Source organism: Pinus tabuliformis, chromosome 8 (assembly GCF_031772625.1).
Source record: "Pinus tabuliformis cultivar Carrire ecotype Pingquan chromosome 8, CPIR1, whole genome shotgun sequence".
NCBI classification, from domain to species: Eukaryota; Viridiplantae; Streptophyta; class Pinopsida; order Pinales; family Pinaceae; genus Pinus; species Pinus tabuliformis.
The window spans coordinates 60,606,342-60,630,456 of NC_142294.1; the positions used below are offsets into that span (position 1 = coordinate 60,606,342).

The 24,115-nt window shown below is 40.3% G+C and overlaps 1 pseudogene; it reads right to left on the reverse strand.

The window, feature by feature from the left end:
* The window catches only part of LOC149234147 (AAA-ATPase At3g50940-like), a 45,751-nt pseudogene that overhangs the window by 11,466 nt on the left and 10,170 nt on the right, over nucleotides 1–24,115 (reverse strand).

The window sequence follows — 24,115 nt, forward strand, 5'->3', positions numbered from 1 at the left end:
TGTTTATTTATTTATTCCGCATCATTCGAACTTCGATACACCAAACAAATATTGACGCTGTTCATAAACACTTGTCGTGCACATTGCATACGTATATTGTTTTGTTTTTGTTTCTATTTTTAAAGTAGATAGTTTAAAAGTAAATTTATAAATTTGAACTCCATAGGTATATAACTTTAAATATTTTAAAAGAATTTTATCTATATATATATATTCTTTGCAGTTAATTTTTCTGAGTTTTGTAATCTGTTTTGTTGAGATTACATCATGTTTGATTTGTGGTTCGAAAAATTATTATTTAGAGACATTTAAATTGTTAAAACCATATTTAGACTACACCAACTCCTTAACATAATTGAAGTTTTTAAATTGATAATTTTCATATCAAAATATAGTAACTAATATTTAAAAAATCTTCAAAATAATAAAATTACATTATTTAAAAAATCTTCACAGTAATAAATTACTATATTTTAAAATACGATTTTAATAAAGAAAAAATACAATTTTATTATAAATTATTTACCAAACTACCCAAAAGGAAATTCATAAAATAATATAATAGAGTAATTAAATTGCACGTATATTCATATCATCATTCATTGAAGGACTGGACGAGGGATCAAATCAGACTTGATTTTATTTGTTATTATGTAGCAAAGAAGATTGGTATATATTTCATATTTTTTATGATTTAACAAGCTAGCCCTATGGATTAGTTTAATAAAATATTTCAATGTCATGATGTGTTGTATGTACTCCAAATAATAATAAATTGTAAAATTAGTTGTATGAATATTTGTTTAACTTTTTTTTATTAATTTTTAAATATAGTTGAACATTTTTTTGGTAGATAAAGACTATATATATATATATATAATTGACATTGAAGAAAATGATAACACGTTAATAATTATTTATTTAATATTGAATGTTGGCAACTTCTTTATATAATGCTCATATTATAGTACACATGTCATGTCATTAGAGTATAGATTGATATAATGAGAGTTACAAATTGTACACGTTATTTTTACATATTTTTTCAAATTTATATTTTTTAAAATATTTTTTTTGTAAATTGAAAGATAAAACCCATAAAAATGCTCTATTCAATACTTTACACTAATGAGAAAATGGAATTTTTGAATTTAATTACAAACCATTTGTGTGTATGGTACATAGTAATTAATGTATAATGTTATTTTTCAAATTATTTATATTTATTGTATACAGTAATTAGTGATATAGTACATAATAATTAATAATAGAGTAAACAAAAGTCAATTCTTGCCATCATTACACAATAAGAGGAGAGACATTTCAACTAAATATAAATAAATTTTATTTAAAAATAATAAATTTAATTTCATAATATTAAACTTTACATAGATTTTAATTTTTTTAGTCACACCAAAACTAATAACAAATTAATGAAATTCTGAATACGGTATAACAAAAATAAATATAATTTTTTATCTTTAATTAAAGTTAAATGTAGTTTTGATATAAAATTCAAAAGAGTATAATCATTATTTTTAATTTTACCTGAAAAATTGTGAAAAGGTGAGAGAAATGGATAACCTAATGTTTATAAATATTGATGAGGCGAAGTCAATAGATTGATTGAACGTAATGTATCTATAACATTCTCAGTTACTGTAAATACTTTACTTATTATTTATTGTCATTTATTTTTATTGTGTGAGATTTTAGTCATTGAAGGCTTACCGGAAAAGCTTATTGAAATTTTAAATGTTTAAAAAGTTTATTTTTACTATTTTGTTTAATAGAAAATTGTGATGAGTCTTGGAATTTATGGAAAATATTTTAAACAATTCTAAACAAATTTAGAGATATTTATTTTCTCTCGTTTTTTAGTTGAGATAAAAATATCTTAGTGGGAAAATAAGGGGTTCACAAAAGGAAAAATAAAAAAGAAATACATCTTGAGAGAGAAGAAGGAACAAAATGGTAGGAAGGTGTGGCATGACATTGCTCGAGGAGTATTTCTTGAGTTGGACTTGAGCGAGTGGAAAACTCCAAGACATATAGGAGTCTGTAAGTTCTAGGCTGGACTGGGTCTTGTTGCCTGTGAACTGACCTTAATAGGTCACTATTCAATTGACTATTCTGAAAGTTTAGAAGCTTGGGGGAGAACTAGACGCAATCATCGTTCTCGTTGGTAGGGAGGAGTAGTATTTTCTTGGTTGAGTTTCTTGATTAGTCAAGAACAAAACAGAGAAGTGCAACTATTTCTTTTCAGAACTTATTAGATTTTGTATATGTTGTAGAAATATTGAAATGATTTATTACTTTTGTTGAAAATTTTGGAAACAAAGTTTGTCTTTATGACTGTGGATATTATGAGTTGATTAAGAAGGCTTTGTGTTCAATTAAATTTTGTGATGGTATGAGCTGATTAAGAAGGATTTGTGCTCAATACAGTCAAAATATGTATTTAATTTGTCTGAATAATGAATGGAAATATATCTTTGAACTTCCGTAGGGTATGGTAATCGTAAGACAATAGTACATTTCATGGAAGAGGGACTCTAACCCTGTAATTAAAATGTGAGTAAAGACTTCCTGAGATGGTACTCTTCTTAGAAGTACAAAAGGGTTGGAGACCCAATAGTAAACAAACAAGGAAACCTAGGACATGCGTTCTGGTTAAGCTCTAAACTAACAAACCAAGGTTTGTTAAAGAGAAATCTAGAACCTAATAGGCTTTGTTTTAGATACCCTAAGGGCAGAAGACATGTCCCGAGTGGCTCAGGCCCCGTCCCTTTGCTGGGTACCGAAAAGGGAACCATTCAATGTTGATCACCTTAAATTCCATCGTAGCATGAATTGTATGTAAACATGAAATTACCAATGCGGACAGAAATTTACACCTGACCACACATTACAGAATATATATGCATAAGGCAAGCCAAAAAACTAGAGAATAAGGAAAATGTGCATAAAACTTCACGTTGCGAGAATCATGACCCTGATATTCAAACATATTAAGAATCGTAAAGAAAGTCTTTTGTTTTCATTTAACAAGAATTCATGGAATATAGGGAATTAAAGGAATTTTTGTACATGCATGCACAAAAGTTAAAATTTAAAGAAGTAGGTAAACAATAAAAGGAACTAAATAAATTCCCTGTAGCAACAAATAATTGTACATACCCATGGATATAATTTAATCATCTAGTGCCGCCGGAGCACAACAGTAACAAACAAAAGATATTTTGGAAAATTTTATATTGAATTAGAGAAGAAAACCCTTGAAAAAGTCTTGGTTGTAGTTACAACTATAACAAAAGAAAACCCTTATTCAAATCATGGTAACTAATTGCACTAATAATATTTACAATATTTAAACATACAAAGACTATCGAGGGTTTCCTTAAGGCTGTCGAAAACCCTTAGGATGTTTTTATTAAGAATAAGTGTTAAAGATTTAGGTCCAGAAAAGAAAAACTCCCAGAAACCCTTGCACAGTTCAAGAGTGAGTTTAAGCGAAACTTGGAAAGCACAAAATTGTGTGAGTCCATCTCCTGAGCTCAATCGCAAGCCTTCAACCAAAATAACCTTGAGCAATGGAAGAGTTCGAAGACCTAACCTTTGGCCACCAAAAGGTTTAGTTAGTCTTGTGCTCGAGGGTTAAACCTTGTAAAAAGGAGAAAAAAATGTATATATATATGCTCCAAGGCTTAATACATGTTAGTGAACTTGAACCCTGGATGATTGGCCTCAAGCCTCTTAAAATTTGGTTATCTTGTTTATTAGCGAAGGTAAAAGGAAAATATTATTAAAATATTTAGGAGGAACTCAACATCAGATTTGTTATTACCTGTGTGGACAGATACTAGTTTCTCGCTCTTAACTGACTATGAAGAAGTTTGTGAAACCTTGTTGTTACTTGTAACATTCATGAGGAAAAAGGAAGCTATTACAAACCAGTAGAGGGAACATCTATAGTCTTGTAAAAACAACAGATCTTAACTAATTCGGTAAGGAGGAGAAAAGTCCTTGAAACCACGAAATGACAGAAAAATCTAGCACCATCAAAGTAAGTTGTACACATGAGATTCTTACAGTGAAGCGATAGAACGAGTGGTCGAACAATGGGAGCTGGGGCAAGTTGGTGACCCTTAACCGCCCCTTTGCAACCTACGCCATTGGATCAAGCTGTGGCAAGATCAACGATAAACACAAGGCCAAGTGTCTCACGAGACTAACAACAAATTAAACAAATGTACACTATGGATCGAGAAACATCGATAAAGTAGATATGATAATAATGAAAGTAGATATGATAACAATGAACAAACAGTCAAGTCATTAATCGCGGGTGTCACATATTAATAAACAACTATTGCAAACAATTCGTATAACCTACATTAAATACCCATGCCATTCATTCATGAGGAAAAAGGAAGCTATTACAAACCAACAGAGGGAACAACTGTAGTCCTGTAAAAACAACAGAGCTCAACTAATCTGGTAAGGAGGAGGGAAGTACCTAAAACCGCGAAATGACAGAAAAACCTAGCGTAGTAAGAGTAAGTTGTAGAAATGAGAATCTTACAGTGAAGCGACATAATGAGCAATCGAACAATGGGAGTTGGGGCAAGTTGGTTACCCTTAACTGCCCCTTTGAAACCTACACTATTGGATTAGGCGGTGGGAAGATCAACAGTAGACACAAGTCCAAGTGTCTCACAAGACTAACAGAGAATTAAATAAATATACCTTAAGGATCAAGAAACATCAATAAATTAGATATGATAACAATGAAAGTAGATATGATAACAATGAACAGATGGTCAAGACATTAATCATGGGTGTCATGAGATTGATAAATATTGCTATTGAAAACAAGTCGTATAACCCACATTAAATACCCATGACACTCATTTAACTAAGTTGTTAACTGTGGTGAAGTAAAATTATAAGTGTAGACACAAAAAAATTCCTCTAGCCCGATAATGGGTCTAGCCACAACTAATACATTCTATAGAAGATTTCCTTAGGTTAGAACCAATTAAGAGGGCGTACCTCTTAGTGCGCTTATCCCATTTGATGATGTTCGTGCTTGCTCACTCCAGTTATCTCTCACTTCTTTCTTCAAGCACCTGAAAAAAGTAAACGACAGCAAACAAAAACCATAATAATAGGCAAATTGTAATTAAACCTACTTAACAAGTCAAGAAACATTAAGCCATGAATATGTAAGATGACAAATCATGTAGGAAATCAATTGATAGTTGCATATATATTGAATCAAGAAGAGATTACGACCATTGTCTTGAAGTTGTTGTTATCCTCTGACAAGACCAGGTTCCCACACACTTCTACTAGCATTCCATGATGACCTCAATCAACAATAGTTTTAAGGCTCTTTAATTTAGGCTTCACTCCAAACCAAATCACACTTCTCCCTCACACAACTAGATAGCTACAACTATGAATAGCTTGTTGTTTACTCCAAGCCAAAATAGCACTAACACACCAACATTAACACTAGCTTTTGCTTTGGAAGAAGGGAGGTTTATATAAGATGAATGGATGGGAGATGGATCCTCTTCTCATGGGAGAAGGTCTTATCCGTAGTTCCATCATTATAGGGGAAAGGAGCCCAAACTGACATCCTCGACCCCATCCGGCCAAACAATTTACCAGACTTCTATCACGAAGCTTCTAGAGCTGGAAGCTTCAGCTCTTAATTTCAAAAAAATTCCATAACAGGACCAGTGCGACTGGAACACAGCTCAATCACTCTGGTCGGCACTAGGGATAGTGCTAATCTCTGTACATTGGCGTAGGGAAGACAAGGGCCATTAGCGCTGGTCTTGTAAACTGGGCAAAACAGAAGTTTCATGGGAAATGGTGCAAAAGGGAATTGATCCGATCATGAAGAGGGACACAATGGGGGTTTCTTCATGAAGAGAAAGCATGTAGGATTCACTGTATAGGTCCTCCAGGATCAAGGAATGGGGAGTACAGGGACAGTGACAAAATGCTGTGTAACAGATGCCTCCTAAAGCGTGAAGGTCGAACTAGAGTGAGGGATGAAATGCTTTATGAATCAGTGCGGGGAACCGTAGTCTGTTGTCGGAAAACATGCAAGCAAGTACAGATACATATACATAACTGAGAAATCTGTCAAATGATACATGAATCGGGGCATGGACACAGCCATCCAGAGAACGATCATGTAACTGGATCCAGGTATGGGCACAACCATCCGTCAAAGAGGATCATAATGAAACCAAGGCATGGTCACAACCATCCAATAATGAGAAGGATCACATATAATAACTCATGCTATGGTCACATCCATCCATCTGAAAGATACATGTATATCAACGTAACTATGTCACATCACTTCACGACCTAGATTTTGTGATCTGAGCCTAGGGTCTTTCGCTCCAACATGACCTGATCAAAGTACAAATTCCAACATGTGAATAGATGTGTTGACGTCGAACATGTTAAAAAGTCGCTTGATTACCAGTCAATGATGTAAAGTATTAACAAGCGCAAGCGAAACCACCAATAATGACAATGGTCCTGAAGGTACTATCAGCACAATCCACGAAATGTGAATAGAGGAACTGAAGTCGAACACCCATGAAATCACTCGATCAAAAGCCAATGATGTGAACTTGTCATTGAGTGTGAAGAACTTTCCATTAGGGCATGCAAGCTATAAGGTACTGGAAGGGAGTCTCTCAGTCAACTGCCCGGATAATGAGCTGAAGTCGACGGGAAACAACCGTGTCGAAGGAGGGCCATAATGTTTCCCACATCATCGACACGAGATGAAAGGATGTAAAATTATTTTGGGTGATACAGAGAATCAGAGGTAAATGTAATTGCAGAAGGACAACTCTTGAACATATCGGCGACACAACTAGAAGTTTGGAAGCTTTTGGATCCATAGGATCATTGGTCATGATGACGTGGCAAAGATCAAATGGAAGGCAAAAAATGAACAGCCCAACCCAGGAAGGTCAACGATATAAAGGAGGATATCTCAACCCAAAATGAAGCAGAAAGTGTCATGTTCAAGAGTGAGCTGCTGACACAACTGATAGATTTCCAAATTTTCCCCCACCGTTTCTGGCAAGTACCCCAATTATTTTTTAATCCCAAGCTTGAAGGGGATAGCATTGCTTGCACTGTAAGTTCATCCTCCAGATGAATCCGACCTAGTAAGTTTAAGGAGCCCTAGGAAGGAGAAGCTCATGTTCGTCATGGTGACAAATCCATGTCGTTTGATATTTTAACGAGTCCGAAAAAGGTGTAACTCAATATCGTTTTCATGTTTAGAGAGTTTGAAAAAGACACGTAAAAGAAAACTCCACATGGTCCCTTTTCGTACGTTTGTGTCTCTCGAGCTCGAAAAGGTAGAAAACGATACTTGAGAGAACTGCTTGACCATTTCAACCAAGGAGTACCTTTTTCGTAAATAGTGCCTCCCAGCTTGAAAAAGGGGTAAACTTATACTGGGCGCATGACCTTTCGTATCCGTTAAAAAGTTCGAAACGACAAGGGCTCGGCCATCTTTTCACTTTTAAAGGGTCAGAAAAGAGCTTGAAAGCGGACCCCCCATTTTATTCTCTTTTATGAGTCAAAAAGGAAAAATACTCGGCAATCTTTTCATATGAGCTTAATGAGTCGAGAAAAACGTTGAAATGTGACTCATCATCATCATCGAACATCCATCACCTGTTGCTGCACAAAAAAGGTAAAGTGTATTATCCAGTTCTTGAGGCAAAATAGGTTAAAATATTTACAAAAACCTAATAAAAAATGAATTAAAAGGAGAAAAATAAATATATTTTTACCATTTACCATTTTACCTTGTTGTGAAAACTTTTTTATTCACTTTTTCCCTAATTGTTCCGGAGCAGATTGCGAGATATCCGAGAGGTCATTTGCCGAGCCCCTAGATATAGGTAAGAGCTAAAGCTCTGAGCTCCATTATTGTGTCCTTTATTCCTATTTTTAACCATTTATTTTGATTTTTTGAGGGGGTTTTGCAAAAAAAAAAAATCACCCTCGGTCGACACAACTTCTGGGCATGGAATCGCACCGACCGAGGATGATTAAGAAATCTAGTCACGCCGTCAGCACATTTTTTTTTAAAATAGGTGCATCAGCTCCGTGAATAAGAAAAAATCCTATTTCCTCAAAACATCACCATTAAAACTCAAAATTTATGGGCCAAGCATGATTGTTGACTCAAATTAATGGCTTTTGCAGGAAAGAATCACCGAAAATGGTGGACTAGAAAGAATGGAAGCATGAGGATGTGGACACCTAGGCAATGAATGATCCAAATTGCTTGGGAGCTTTGAGGGCTTGTGGGCTCCTCAAATTCTTTCACATGCCAGGGATGCGGGCACAACCGAAGTTGCTTCGATACCTGATTAGTCTTTGGGACATTAATCGGGAAATATTTGTCATTGGTGACCAGGAGCTGGAGTTGGAAACTTCAGATATATAATTCATCACTGGACTATCCCAAAGAGGGGAGCCAGTTAACCTATACAGGTCACGACCGATTGGGGCAAGCATATCTTCATTGCTTGCTGAACACTGCCCTAAGGCCCTGAAATCCAAGAGTGGGAAGATTGAGATTTCCAGTGTTTGAGATCTGACACTGAGAGTGCTTCTGTTGACCATCAACAAAGTGGCGGAGTCCCAAGTGGAGCATGAGACCAACAAGTCGAAGTTCCCATATGATATTGACTGTACAACACCTACGATCTTCAACTGGGCAAAGGCCATGAAGACCAACATAAATGGCCAGCTGTCCAAAGCTAAGGCAGGGAATCTGAAGCAATTTTGTTTCGAATCTGTACTCGTGACCTTCTTCTTGGAACTGGTGCCATTGTTCCAGTATCAGCTGATTGAGGTAGATCCTCCTATGCCACATGATCCGCAGATGGCCCGCTGGAGTCGTTTGATGCCCAGGATCATTGGGGGTCAGCACATGTCATACAGACCTGCATTCTTTTCATGGCTACGATGATAGAAGATCGTCGTGGAGGACTGGCCATACAGTGGCATTGAATTTCGTGGAGATCTGGACATGCCCTTACCAGATGGAGAGGATTTTGACGATGAAGGTAAAAAATCAACTTTTTTAATTTTGATATTTTTTAAAATGTTTTTGGTATATATTTGCTTATAACATTTCTCTTGTTAATGCAGATGTTGGACCAGAGTGGCCTGCTAGGATGTCCTCAATATCCAAGCGAGTCCCCCGCTCGATTGATGCTGTTGCTCCTTATCAGGAGGGGAGTGACAACGAGGAGGAGATCACGAGGAACCTTGAGGGGTTGACTCGTGGTATCCCAGAGTATGCTCGGGTAGGAGACATTCCTCGTTAGTACCAAAGACACACGGTGGGAGTCTCAGATCAGATCCACCGATTGCTGACTTGTGTTGCACGAGCTGTATCATGCTACCACGATCACCATGCTGATTAGTTCCTAGGTCCAGTACTTACATTTTTTAGCCTTGTGAGCCGCTGATGTTATTTTGGACACATATATTATTTTTTTGGGTTTTGATGTATCAAACATTATCACCATATATATATATATATATATATATATATATATATATATATATATATATATATATATATATATATGCTGTATTTTCTTGTCTTCTATGGAACAAATGGTTTGTTTTATCTTTTCACATGTTTTGTAAATGTCTATCCAACACGTAATTAGCTAATGCATCTATCAATGTATTCATGCGTCTAAGAATATGAAGATATGTAATGTAATCAAAATGTCTTTCTAGTATATGAATACGGAGATACATTCTCAATATTTGAGGGTTTCTGACGGAATATTGCCCATTGAGTTGAAGGATGACAAGTTGTGAATCCAGGTTGACAACCAACTCTCTAATGTCAAGAGCAATGGCTTCTGACAATAGTTCGATGACCGCATTGTATTCAGCAACGTTGTTAGTTGTGTGACCTAGACAAATACCTTGAAGGTTAATCAATTCATCGTTAGGGTCATAAATAGCCCATGCCGCGGATGATAGGTTCTGGGTACTACGGTAAGCACCATCAGCGAAATTGATGTGGGGAGTCACAGACATTTGCAAAGCAAGAAAAGCATAGTAAACAGGAAAGTTGTTTGAAAAGGAACACACAAAACCACACTACACAAAAATGAATGACACACTAATGTACACAAGTAACCATGCAAGATGACCTAAGCATAGTACTTCTTCAGGTAAAGCTAGTTTCGGGGCTTATCCAGAGGATTTCCTTCATAATCAATAAGCTCATAGGCTCCTTTCTACAAAACACGTTTCACAATGTAGGTCCCATGCCACATGGGTTTGAACTTTCCTTCCCCCAACTTATCGTTAGCTTGGTCATATAATAAGATCAAATCACCCTCAGAGGACACGCAATGGGAGACCGATTGATTGAAATGGGATTTGACCTGTTTCTTTTATGCTTTGATGAACAAGGCAACGAGATGACGAGTCTCGTCCAGTTGTTCTAAATATAAAAGGCATTCCTCCTGAGGTGATGTTTGGGGGAGGAGTTCAACAACTAATTTGAGGAATCTCGCGTTCGATCGGTAATATTGCTTCCAGACCATAGACCAGCTGGAATGGTGTGAAACCAGTTGTGTCTTTGGTTGAGGTTCGGTAAACCCATAGAGCTGAAAAGAGCATGAGATGCTAATTTGACTTGTGCATCCCAATACTACGCTGAAGCATTGTAACCAAAACCTTGTTCACGACTTCAACTTGGTTGTTGGCCTGAGGGTAATATGGGTTTGAGCCATCGTTTCGCAAGCCCAATGCGGATGTCAGCTCATCCATCATGTAATCTCTGAAATGGGAGCCATGGTCTATGACAATGGATTGAGGTATGCCGAACCTGGAAATAACATGGTTGAAAAGGAATTGAGCCAGCGTCTTACCATCGACAGAGTATGTAGGCATCGCTTCGGCCCATTTGGTGAAATAATTCACAACGATGATAATATAGCCATGCCCCCTGGCCGAATGATGGTTACATGTCATATAATCGATGCCCCATTTGGAAAAAGGACCAATGGTAATGACAGGGTGTAGGTGAGTGGGTGGGGCACACATCTTGCGTTGGTAAATTTGGCATTCATGGAATTTGCGAACAACAAGAATGTAGTCCTTGAAAATAGACGGCCATAAATAAACAGTGCGAAGGATTTTTTGACCAGTAGCGTAGCCAGACATATGACCACCACATGCCCCAGAGTGGCAATCATTAAGAACTCTTTCAGCTTCCTCGATCGTAACGCATCGACAAAGAACTAAATCGACACCGACACGGTATAAAGTATCGCCTATAATATGGTAGGGTTGGGAGTGATATCAAATCCTTTGGCGATCATCCTTAGTCAACGTGGACCGGAACGTGGACATCTGGAGATACATGATGATATCATTGTACCATGGATCAAGGGTGCTACTTAGGAAGAGAGTCTCATCCGGAAGTTGTTCATCTACAACAATAGGAAGAGACTTAGAGGGAAGGGAACAAATAAATTTGGCGAAAACAAGTGACTTCTTAGATTTGGTAGTAGTAAATACCAAATCACATTCTTGTAGGATCACAATCCATTTAGAATATTTGCCCCCCAGCAACTAACAAGTTAGGATATAGGTCATGGGGTTGCATTCAGAAATCACTGTAGTCATGCACAGAAGGATGTAGTTCCGAAAGCATTGAACAGCCTAGATGGCAGCCAAAGCCAACTTCTCGACATGTGCATAACGTGTTTCAGTGTCGAGGAGATTATGACTAAGGTAGTAGATAACATGTTTGTTGCCTTCATTGTCGTCTTGGACCAAGACCATAGCAATGGTGCTTGGGGCTGCGGTGAGGTAAAGGAAGTAATCTTGATAATAATTCGAAGGGTGCAACGGAGGAGCATTTATGAGGACGGCTTTAAGAATATAAAAATATTTTTGGGCCACCTCATCCCAAACAAAGGGCACTCCTTGTTTTAACAACCAGGTAAATCATGTAGCTAGCCCAACATAATTGGGTATGAAACGACGGAGAAAGTTGGCCTTTATTTGCAGGCTCTAGAGTTGGTGCAGTGAAGATGGAGGGGGTAAATTTACAATGGCCTTGAATTTCAGTGGATCAAGGCAAATACTGTCCTTGGAAACGATGAAGCTGAGGAGTTGTCTGGATTCTACGTAGAAAACACATTTATGCGGTGCTCCAGGTGGATGTTGGTGGCCACCCACCTATCCCATTTGGACCCCCACAACTATCTCTTTCAGCTTTTTCACTTTCCTAAAATTGTAGCACAGTTTACTATTTTTAGCAGTTTTTCGGGTCCTGAACTTCCGGAGCCGTTTTGAGGCCCTAAACGACGTTTTTTTGGGAATCTGGGGCAACATCGGTCCATCGACCGATGTTGCCTCCCAAAGTTGTAGTTCTCGGATAGATCTTTCTAACAAGCTATCGTACATGTCAAACGGAGATCGTATGCCAAAGTTACGACCCCGGGAAATTGATGTATCAATTTACCCAAACGGGGCCCACAATTTGGCGTTTCATCTTCTAGGGTTAGATTTCGGAATGTTAAGGGTTTTCCATTGTTTATCAACAATAAATAGGCCTTCGAGCCTCATTGTAACACAGTGGAGAACAGTTCAGAGGCATGTAGCCGCCACATCTCTTCTCAGAGATAAGCTACCATCGCCCTAGCTGATTGATTTCCATTTCTGGTTGTAAGCATATTTCAGTATTTTCCATTAATGAAATGAAGCATTATTTCCGTTGCATCTTTTGTATATGGTTATCTCTGTAATGTGTTGCGTTCCTGTTTAAATCCGGATCAGTGGTATCAGAGCAGTCTGCTTTTTCTCTGTTTTTCTTTGCATGTCCCTAACGAGGTCAGGATATAAGGAGTTAGGGCTTGAACTGGTCGAACCTTTGCAAGACCAACCTCGCAAATCCCGACGGCCTCCCATGGCGGATGAGAAGAAAGACGAGGGGGCAGGAGATCCTATCAAAATCTTGCTCGAAGAAGCGCTCAAGCAGCAAAGGAACGCGATGATGGATAGCTTTGCACAGATCCTTCAGCGGCTACCCAAAGGCGACGCATCGGCTTCCAACAGCAACTCTGGAAACGCCACACCGTTTAAGGTACAAGTTAATTTTGAAATCCCCATATTCGAGGGTCAGATAAACGCAGATGCCGTAGATAAATGGTTAAATCTGCTAGATGGGTATTTTTCTGTTCACGAATTTTCAAGTCGGGAAAAGATTGTTTTCACTCTTCTCAAAGCAGCCCCCCACGTCAAGGATTGGTGGGAAACCTACTGCGAGCAGAAGGATGAAAGTACAGGCTCACTATTTTCAGCCGCACCCACTTGGAATGACTTCTGGGATGCCATCAAGGAGCAGTACTACCCTGTCGGAAGCTATGAGGACAAATACATCAAATGGACCACACTGCGACAGGGACGAGACCAAGATGTGCCGGAGTTCACAAACATTTTTCATACCCTTCGCACACAGTTGGGTATCAAAGATACTGAGCTGCATCTGGTACTCAAATACCGTGGCTGCCTACACAGATACATCCAGGAAGAGATGGGGTTCTTGAACATCTCCTCACTCGGCACAGCATACCGATATGCTGTCAAAATCGAGCAAAATTTCAAACAGAAGAAGCGAGACTTTGGATCTGCAAATCCGAAGCCCAAAGGACAAAGCCAAGGTGGGGTGACCCAAGACAACCCGTCGAAGCCGCAAGAAAAGAACAACACCACGAAGCCGAAGAAGGACACAGGAAAGTGGTGTGAGTTCCACAAGAGTCCCACTCATAACACGAGTGTTGGACCAAGCAGTCGCTGGTGGCTGAGTTGAAGGCTTCCGAATCAGATGCATGTTCCGACCCTGAGCCAGAACCCGACAAGGGGAATGGCAAAGGGAAGCAGATCATTGATGCGGATCCCAGTGCCACTGTTGCCACCGCCAAGATCCAGAAAGATGAGCCCGAAAATCCAGAGGAAGGGGAGCGTCTTTTCCACTCACAGATGTGGGTGAAGGGTTCGCCGCTACAATTCATTGTCGACAGTGGCAGCCAAAAGAACCTTATTTCAGTAGAGGTCGTGAAGCGGTTGGGCCTACCAACTACACCACACCCACAGCCATATAGTATCGGGTGGCTTCATGAAGGACGAGATCTCAAAGTTCGCCAGCAGTGCTGTTATAGACATTTTTGTGCCTTACAGCATGAAGCATGAAATGTCGATAATCTAAGGGATCCAAAGTCCCTAAACATGTTGTTCCTACCCCTAGAGGAACAAGGTCAGCAAACCACAGCACTGAAAATCAGTTCTCCACCTGAAAACACTCAAAAACAAGCTAATTCTGGATCATGTCAGCTGCTCCACTGAGCATCTGCGCTGAATGTCAACTGCTCCACTTTGTACCTGCGCTGAATGTCAAATCTAATAAAGGCTACCTGCGCTGGGCGAGATTGGCCAAGTGGCACAGTCATTCTGCAAGGTGTCAAATGCCCAGGAAGCTTCCAAAATGACACTTGGATCAGGGAATTCGCCTTGTGATGAGTAAGAGGATCTAGATCTCCAAGTGGAAGCAAGAAACTCCAAGTGGACTCAAGAACTGAAGTATAACTGAAGTGGGAGAGGACACTAGTCAGCTTCATGCCAAACTCAAGCTCACTCATCCTTTCTCCAAATCTCCTATATATAGAGCTCTCTCATGAGGTCTATGGAGGCTGGAATCTTGTGAATGTAAGGAAGTGCTGTTGGTTTGAGTATAGAACTATTGGGTGATTGCTTTGAAGGAGGTGAAGAGGAGATTTCTTTCTGCTGGGAAGTGTTGCTGGATTGGGCCTCTTATGGTTGTAACACTCTCAGAACTTTACTTCTTCCATTAATAAAGCATTTGAGGTTCTTCTATATGCATGTGTCTTTGTGGCGTATTGATGCTTGTATATTTGATTTATTCTAATCCTTGAATCAGTTATGGATGTATGCTTCTTGTAGTTTCCCTTTCTTGTGCTTTTGCAGGATCTTTGTGTAGCTGGGCCAGTGAAAGAGCAAGGAGCTGGGAGCAAGCAGCAAGGAGAGAAGATTGGATCAAACATTAGCGGAAGATAACGGTTAGTGGATCTCTTTCTCCCCTCTCTTACATCTCATAAAGAAGTAATCTTGAATAGCTTTGCATTCGGTTGTTGCTGAGGTACTATCACCCTTAGAGTGGGATAGGGTCATTCCGTATTGGATACTTTTCCCAACAACAAATTGGCAACTCCAAATCACTGTGCTACAACCATAAGAGGCCCAATCCAGCAACACTTCCCAGCAGAAAGAAATCTCCTCTTCACCTCCTTCAAAGCAATCACCCAATAGTTCTATACTCAAACCAACAGCACTTCCTTACATTCACAAGATTCCAGCCTCCCTAGACCTCTTGAGAGAGCTCTATATATAGGAGATTTGGAGAAAGGATGAGTCAGCTTGAGGCTGGCATGAAGCTGACTAGTGTCCTCTCCCACTTCAGTTATACTTCAGTTCTTGAGTCCACTTGGAGTTTCTTGCTTCCACTTGGAGATCTAGATCCTCTTACTCATCACAAGGCAAATTCCCTGATCCAAGTGTCATTTTGGAAGCTTCCTGGGCATTTGACACTTTGCAGAATGACTGTGCCACTTGGCCAATCTCGCCCAGCGCAGGTAGCCTTCATTAGATTTGACATTTAGCGCAGGTACAGAGTGGAGCAGCTGACATGATCCATGATCCATGATACTTTTGCGTCAGTTCTGGTCGTTTACTTGGCTTTGTAGTCTCTAAAGATGGGATTCGTCTCGACCCCTGTAAGGTTCAGGCAATCATTAATTTGCCTCCACCTTCAAATTTGCTTCAGATCCAGAAACTCCAAGGGAAAGCAAACTTTCTTAGGAGGTTCATTCCAAATTACGCAGAACTTGCTAAGGGTTATACTCGTCTTTTGAAAAAGGATGTACCTTTTGTCTGGGACCAGGTGGCACAAGCTTCCTTTGATGCTCTGAAAGATTGTCTAGTAAAAGCATCATTAATGTACGCCCCAGACTATCAAAGAGTTTTTAACCTGTATCTGGCTGCAGCAGATACGACCATTGCAATGGTTTTAGTTCAAGAAGTCGATGGAATTGAACATCCTATCTATTATTTAAGTAAAAACTTAAACGATACAGAAAGTAAATATTCTTATGTTGAAAAACTAGCGCTTGCAGCTGTTCAAGCGATTCAAAGGTTTCGACATTATGTCCTCTTTCGGAAAACTACCATCTTGTCAGATTGCAACCCCATGACTTATATACTGTCGCGACAGTTGCTGGGGGGAAAATATTCAAAATGGATAGCAATCCTTCAAGAGTTTGATCTGGAATTTGTGAAATCCAAATCAAAGAAAGCCCTAGTTTTCGCAGAATTATTGTGCGATCTCCCATCATCGTCCAACAATGAAACATCGGAAGAGTCAATCGTGGACGAAAGTTTGTTTCTGATATCTGTAAGCGATGAGTGGTATGGAGATATCATAGTTTATCTCCAAACCCAAAAATTCAGGCCTAACACCTCTCGCTCCGAACAAAAACGTATACGATACCAAGCAAAAGACTACATGATCGTCGGTGATACACTTTACCGTCGTGGTGTCGATACAGTTCTGAGGAGGTGCCTTACACATGAGGAGGCCGAAAAAGCCCTGAATGAATGTCATTCAGGCACGTGTGGGGGCATCAATATGGATATGCAACAGCACAAAAAATCTTACGAGCAGGATACTTCTGGCCAACCATGTTCAAAGATTGCATAACCGCAGTCAGAAGTTGCCATGCTTGTCAAATTTTTGATAGCAAAACCAGACGACCACCCGCACCTTTACAGCCAATAGTTGCTGTTGGGCCCTTCACCAAGTGGGGCATCGATTTCATGCAATGTAACCCCACCTCGACTGGGGGGCATGGGTATATTATAGTCGCTGTTGACTATTTTACCAAATGGGCCGAGGCGATGCCTACATTGGATAACACTGGTGAAACAGCTGCCCTTTTCTTTTTTAATCATGTAGTCGCCAGGTTTGGCGTACCACAGGCTATAGTTACAGATCATGGGTCGCATTTTCGCAATCACATGATGGTCGAATTAGCTGCCAAGCTAGGGCTATCTCACGACAGCTCTACCCCATATTATCCGCAAGCCAACGGACAAGTTGAGGCAATCAACAAGGTCCTGAAGCGTATGTTGCAAAGGATGATTGGGGTTCATAAAAGAAGATGGCACTTAATCCTGTACTCAGCCTTGTGGGCTTACCGAACATCAGTAAAGAACGCAACCGGGTTCACACCTTTTTAACTGGTGTATGGCCTGGAAGCAGTCTTGCCGATCCAGTGCGAAATTTCGTCGCTTAAACTCGCAATCGATCTTCTCCACGGAACTTCAGAAGAAGAGGCTCATTTCTTGGAATTAATCCAACTGGATGAAACCCGTCGTGATGCCGCTTTGGCTAACGAAGCCCATAAGAAACGAGTCAAGGCTCAGTTTGACAAAAATGTCAAACCCCGTGTCTTCTCAGAAGGTGATTTGGTCTTGCTTTATGACCAAGAGTCCGATAAATTGGGAGCAGGAAAATTCAAGTCCTTATGGATGGGCCCCTATATTGTTAAGAGGGTGTTAGCAAAAGGAGCCTACGAGTTAATGGATTACGACAGAATTCCACTGGCGCAACCCCGCAATGGGTTGTACCTCAAGCGTTACTATGCTTAAATAGTGACCAATATGCATGCACCTCGATTTACGTTATTATGCTGGGGGCATGCATCGAGCAGTTTTACCGCGGAATTTATGCTCGTTAAAAAATAGAAAAGCGAGATCTGAGCAGTTTTAGCACATAGTTCATGCTCGTTAAAAAATAAACATAAGATTGAGCATTCAAGCTCATTAAAAAATGAACATACCCCGGTAAATAACCATTGTGATCATAAATTTATTAGCCATAAAAAGCCTTGGTCGTGTTTTGCACCTGCCACCTCCATTCCATTTGGCCAATCGTTCACCTCCATATGATTGTTTACCTATTTTGAGGAACAGCTGCGAAGAGTGATTTCACTTAGCCATCCTTGTGACACTGCCGTGATTGGAAAATTCCAACCTGTACCTGGAATCTGCTGCTATCCCTGTTTATCACTCGTTCCTCAAAAGACGAGTCTTCTTTGAGCTCTTTTCATCTGACTCGTAAAATATGAAAAGTTTGCCGAGTTTTGGCCTTCCAGCTCGTTAAAAGGACCGGAAGAGCTATCCCTCCTCTAGATTTTAATCTTTTTGGACCTGAGGGATTATTGCACAAAAAGGTCGAGCGCTTGTTTTATTCGGCTCGTTAAAATTATCGAAAACTCATCCCTTCTGTATTGTTTTATACTTTTTCGGACTTAAGGGATTAGATGACGAAAAAGGAATTTTGGAGTTAACTTTCTGTACCTTTTCAGACTCTCTAAAAATGAAAAGGACCGAGTTTTCCTTGTCGTTAGACTCGTTAAAATGATTAAATAGCGACAAACTTGTCTTTAGACGAGAACGAGTTTCCCTATCGCTAGGCTCGTTAAAACATAGCGATGGGCTTGCCCGAAGGGCAGGTTATAGAACAAGCATATGTTATCCTCCTCAAGCTTGACAAAAATAAAGAGGTACTGGTCAGAAATGACTGGGGAAAAATTGGGAGAACCTCAAAGCTTTAATGGTAGCGAGTCGCTCTTGAACATGACACTTTTTCCTCCGTATCACATCGGGTTGGGTTGTTTCATTCACCGGTCTCATCACCATGGTCTTCGCCAAACCATCCACATTTGGGGTAATGCTACTGATCCATCACATCAGTGTCGTTATATGTTCAAGAGATGTGTTCAGAAAGAGTCAACCGTGTCCCATCCACTGCCATACATTATCCTTCATCCACCCATGATCGCCACCCTGAATCATATTTCACAGATTGTTTTCACCTCCACTAAAATCATTAGCTCCGTTCCGTGTCACTGATGTGGGATTCATTAAGGCCCTCCTTTGACGGATCGCTTCTTGTCGACTTCAGCTCATTATCCAGGAAGTTGATCTAGGAACAAACCCCCCCAGTACTTTGAAGCTTGCATGCCTCAATGGCAAGTTTCTCACTTCCGGCGACAGGTATACATCAATGACCTTCGACCATAAGATTTTGCGTGGTGTTCGACGCCAAGTCCTTTATTCACACCACGTGAATTGTACTGCAGTACCTTGAGGGTCATTGTCATTATTGGTGATTCCTCTCGCGCTTGTTAACGGTTTACATTATTGACCAGTAATCAAGTGATGTCTTTCCATGTTCGACTTCAGCGCAATTCTCACATGGATTGGCTTGTACTTAGAGTGAAGATCGAACGAGTTTTGAAGACCCCGGATCTAGTTTCATCCATCCGGGCTGCGATATATATTCAGGAAATATAAAGACATTTGTTATGTACATCATTGCAGCAGATGATCATCCTATTCAAAGGATGATAATTTCAGCAGAGAATTATCAGTCTACCATCAGACGATCGTCTGTTCTATGTACCAAAATGAATTTATAAAGCTGAGCATGGGAATGCCCGCCTCAGCTAGATCATGAAAGCAGAATGAAAAATAATGTATTGTATTGTATTTTATTACAGGGCACCTCTCAGCGATTGAATGAACTTCGGATCCTCCTGATAAAGCATTTCACCCGATAAACGACCTCATACTTTAGGGGGCAACTGTTATAGACATTTTTGTGCCTTACAGCATGAAGCATGAAATGTCAATAATCTAAGGGATCCAAAGTCCCTAAACATGTTGTTCCTACCCCTAGAGGAACAAGGTCAGCAAACCACAGCACTGAAAATCAGTTCTCCACCTGAAAACACTCAAAAACAAGCTAATTCTGGATCATGTCAGCTGCTCCACTGAGCATCTGCGCTGAATGTCAACTGCTCCACTCTGTACCTGCGCTGAATGTCAAATCTAATGAAGGCTACCTGCGCTGGGCGAGATTGGCCAAGTGGCACAGTCATTCTGCAAGGTGTCAAATGCCCAGGAAGCTTCCAAAATGACACTTGGATCAGGGAATTCGCCTTGTGATGAGTAAGAGGATCTAGATCTCCAAGTGGAAGCAAGAAACTCCAAGTGGACTCAAGAACTGAAGTATAACTGAAGTGGGAGAGGACACTAGTCAGCTTCATGCCAGCCTCAAGCTGACTCATCCTTTCTCCAAATCTCCTATATATAGAGCTCTCTCAAGAGGTCTAGGGAGGCTGGAATCTTGTGAATGTAAGGAAGTGCTGTTGGTTTGAGTATAGAACTATTGGGTGATTGCTTTGAAGGAGGTGAAGAGGAGATTTCTTTCTGCTGGGAAGTGTTGCTAGATTGGGCCTCTTATGGTTGTAACACTCTCAGAACTTTACTTCTTCCATTAATAAAGCATTTGAGGTTCTTCTATATGCATGTGTCTTTGTGGCGTATTGATGCTTGTATATTTGATTTATTCTAATCCTTGAATCAGTTATGGATGTATGCTTCTTGTAGTTTCCCTTTCTTGTGCTTTTGCAGGATCTTTGTGTAGCTGGGCCAGTGAAAGAGCAAGGAGCTGGGAGCAAGCAGCAAGGAGAGAAGATTGGATCAAACATTAGCGGAAGATAACGGTTAGTGGATCTCTTTCTCCCCTCTCTTACATCTCATAAAGAAGTAATCTTGAATAGCTTTGCATTCGGTTGTTGCTGAGGTACTATCACCCTTAGAGTGGGATAAGGTCATTCCGTATTGGATACTTTTCCCAACAACAAATTGGCGACTCCGCTGGGGATCGTATCTTGTTGGTTGTTTGTGTTTTTTGCTATTCATTTCATAAACAAAGGGAGTACCGAATCGAACTGCATTTGGATCTTTCAAATGCAAAGTAGAGGGCAACTACTCTAGCTCATTTTTCTGGGCAAGTTTATGATTTGAAGAGCTGATCCACAAGGACTCTAATAAGCTCTTAGTGATAGCTTTTCATCCTCCTTGTCATCCCTTAGTGTGTCCTTGACTGATAGCTTCTGATTTGGCCAAAAACTGTGAATTTTTGAGCAATCTGTGACCCGGAAACCAAGAGAAACGAAAGTTTCGTTCTTCAGTGCAACTGCTGTGAAGGCTGTTTGCATTTTAGCGCAGTTCCCGAAGGGGCTACCTGCACTGAAGGTCAAACAGACAGTGTCCCACCTGCGCTGGACCAGTCTTGCCTTGTGCTACTGGGGTTTCCTGCTGTTTCGTGCCCTGTTTTCACTCCTGTTTTTTGCTGCCTGTTACCAGTCAATGTGCCTATCTGAAACCAACTTTCCTTGCCACTATTCCGCCTCGGTTGTATAAAGAAACTGTGTTTGTTCTTTGTGTATTTCTTGTATCATTTACAGTTTCCCATAATGAAAGTGAACTAGTCTTGCTGTGACCTCTTAGATCTAGACCTATGATAAAGTGTCGTTTTGATCTTAAGAGTTAGTTTGTTTGTTGTTCATAGCTGATTGAGCTTTTGCTTTCGTCATTTGGTTTGGATTTATATATTTCTAGTGTCAAAACAAGTAAATCTTAAGGTGTCTTTCGATTTTGGACAAGCTTGTGTGTTTTCACTTGAAATTGAATTCGAAATTATACAACAGCTCTCTTTTTGTGTCGCACAAACATTAAGAAAGAGAAAAGAAATACCTGCATTTTTGCATTTTGCATATAAGTTTGTATGTTGATTTAGGGAAAAAGTGCATTAGCGAGTGCTCTTTGATCTGTGTGAAAAGATTTTGTCTCTCTTTTCCCTCAGTAGTTAAGATTTTCATAAGTCGAAAAGATTGAAAAAGCTTGCTTCTCATCTTAGACTGCATTTAGGAATTTGTATCAAAACATCTCGTGGTGAACCTTGAAAGGCAAACTTTAAAAAGATCAACTTAAAATATATTGAATGAACCTAACAACGCTTTGAAACATAACGCAAACACATAGAGGTCTAAGCTAGAGACGTGTTCCGGCGTCGTTAAACGTGATATCTTAGCGTTGAGTGGTTGGGTGATTCCTCCACGGCGAAGCGATAAGTATCAATACGGACTTGTGCTCCCATGTACCGTCGCGTATATATTGGGAGACCCCTATAGGCTTACATCTTTTATCCTTAGGAAGCCGTGTCGGCCGCCCTACTGATCGCAATGCAGTGAACACAGCATTCACGAAGATCGACCACCCGTACCGTAAAACGTATTCTGTGGTTTTGCGAAAGGTTTGGCACACCCTCTGCCTAGATCTCCAGAGCAGTTTCTTTTGGCCTTTTTCAAACTCTATAACTGAAAAAGTCCAACCGAGCATTTGTCACTTCGGGCTCGTTAATACATCGAAGGAGACTAGAGTCATCTTTAGCTTTTTCTCGACTCTTAAAAAGTGAAAAAGCAAGTTGTGTCTAAAAGCGTCTAATAAAATTCATTCAATTCGGAAACACAAATTTCCCCTTTTAATATTTTAGTTGATCGAGTAATCCGCAATCGTGGAAGAAAGTCAATTGAAACCCCGTCGTTCGCGGAGGCTTACGAGTCAACCGTCTTTGTCTCCGGAATCGAAAACAGTACGGGCAAAGCGAACTCGTTTAACCGGTTCAAAATCTCCTTTGAAAGTTAGAACAAGTGTTCCAACTGCATCTGAAGTTCCGGTTACTCCTAACACTTCTGGAAACCCTGCCTCTATAGAAGAAGTTCCACAGCCGCAGAAGGACAGTAAAACTGATCCTAGTCTGGGGGCAAATACTTGTGTAACTGAACCAGTTCCATCTGTAACCGGTCCAGAGAGTTTTGTTCCCCAAACAACTGTCGCTGTCGAAACAACCGCTTCTTCGGCACCAGAAATATTTTACGGACCTGACGGTCTTCCTCTTCCACCGGGTTTGATTGCGATAGAGGAAATCGCAGAGGATCCGCAAGCAAGTACTCCAACTCATTTTGGAGTCAGGGTCACTCTATTTCCTTCATCAGAAGTTAATCCACCACAAGTGGAAGTTCCTGTAGAATCGCTAGGCAATCTATTGGATAGACTTAAGATGTCTGAACAACCGTCATCATCTAGGACTGTGTCAAATGACACAGCGACAGCAGAAGTCCCTGCCGTCACTCCGACGATGTTTGTCGGCATACCAGCTGTCCCAACTAGCTCACAACAGCTAGAAGGAGTCCACCAAGGGACTATTTCGACAGTATGGTCTGTTCCAGTTTGTTCATCCGGAGTAATACCCGGTAATTCTTATGTTGAAACTCGCCAAATTGATCCATTTGGAGGTCAATCTGGGCAATCAATCCCCTTTAGTTCAGGATTGGTACCGTATGGGGGGCAGTATGCTCTTTCATTACCCCCTCCGGGAGGGTACCCATACGTGAGTTCACAACAATGTTCAGGTTATACTAGAATTGCGTCAAGTAGTTGGGTACCAATGCTACCTCAACAACCAAGGGTCGTATATTCTATGCAACAGTGTGTACCTATGACGAACATCCCAACCACACCGGCTATTGTAACCGTGTCACAAGTTCAAGCGATACCTGTTGCATGTCAACCTCAGGTTTCTCAGGTTGTAATGCAACAGCCACTTGATCATGGGTCACAACCACAATCGCCAATTGGTGGGGCGACACAGGTCCAAACGGGTACAATTACCCCACACCTTGGTCCAATGGTTAGCATGGCGCAACAGAACGTGGCGTCACAACCATGGCTTGTACAATACCAACAACCACAATTCGAGCAAGTGTACCAAGGTTCCGAGCAGCAGATCTTTGCGAACAGTGGACAACCGTATATCCAAAACGGTCAAAACCAACCACTTTACAGTGGTCAAATCCACCAACCGTATCATTCATACCAACATCAATTACATTATGCTAGTATGCAAAGACCCACTGCTCAAGCGATTCCATCGTACCCTGGTTATGCTTCGCCTAACCTGAATCAACAGTTACCATTCGTGGCAACTTTAGAGTTACCCGATTTACATCGG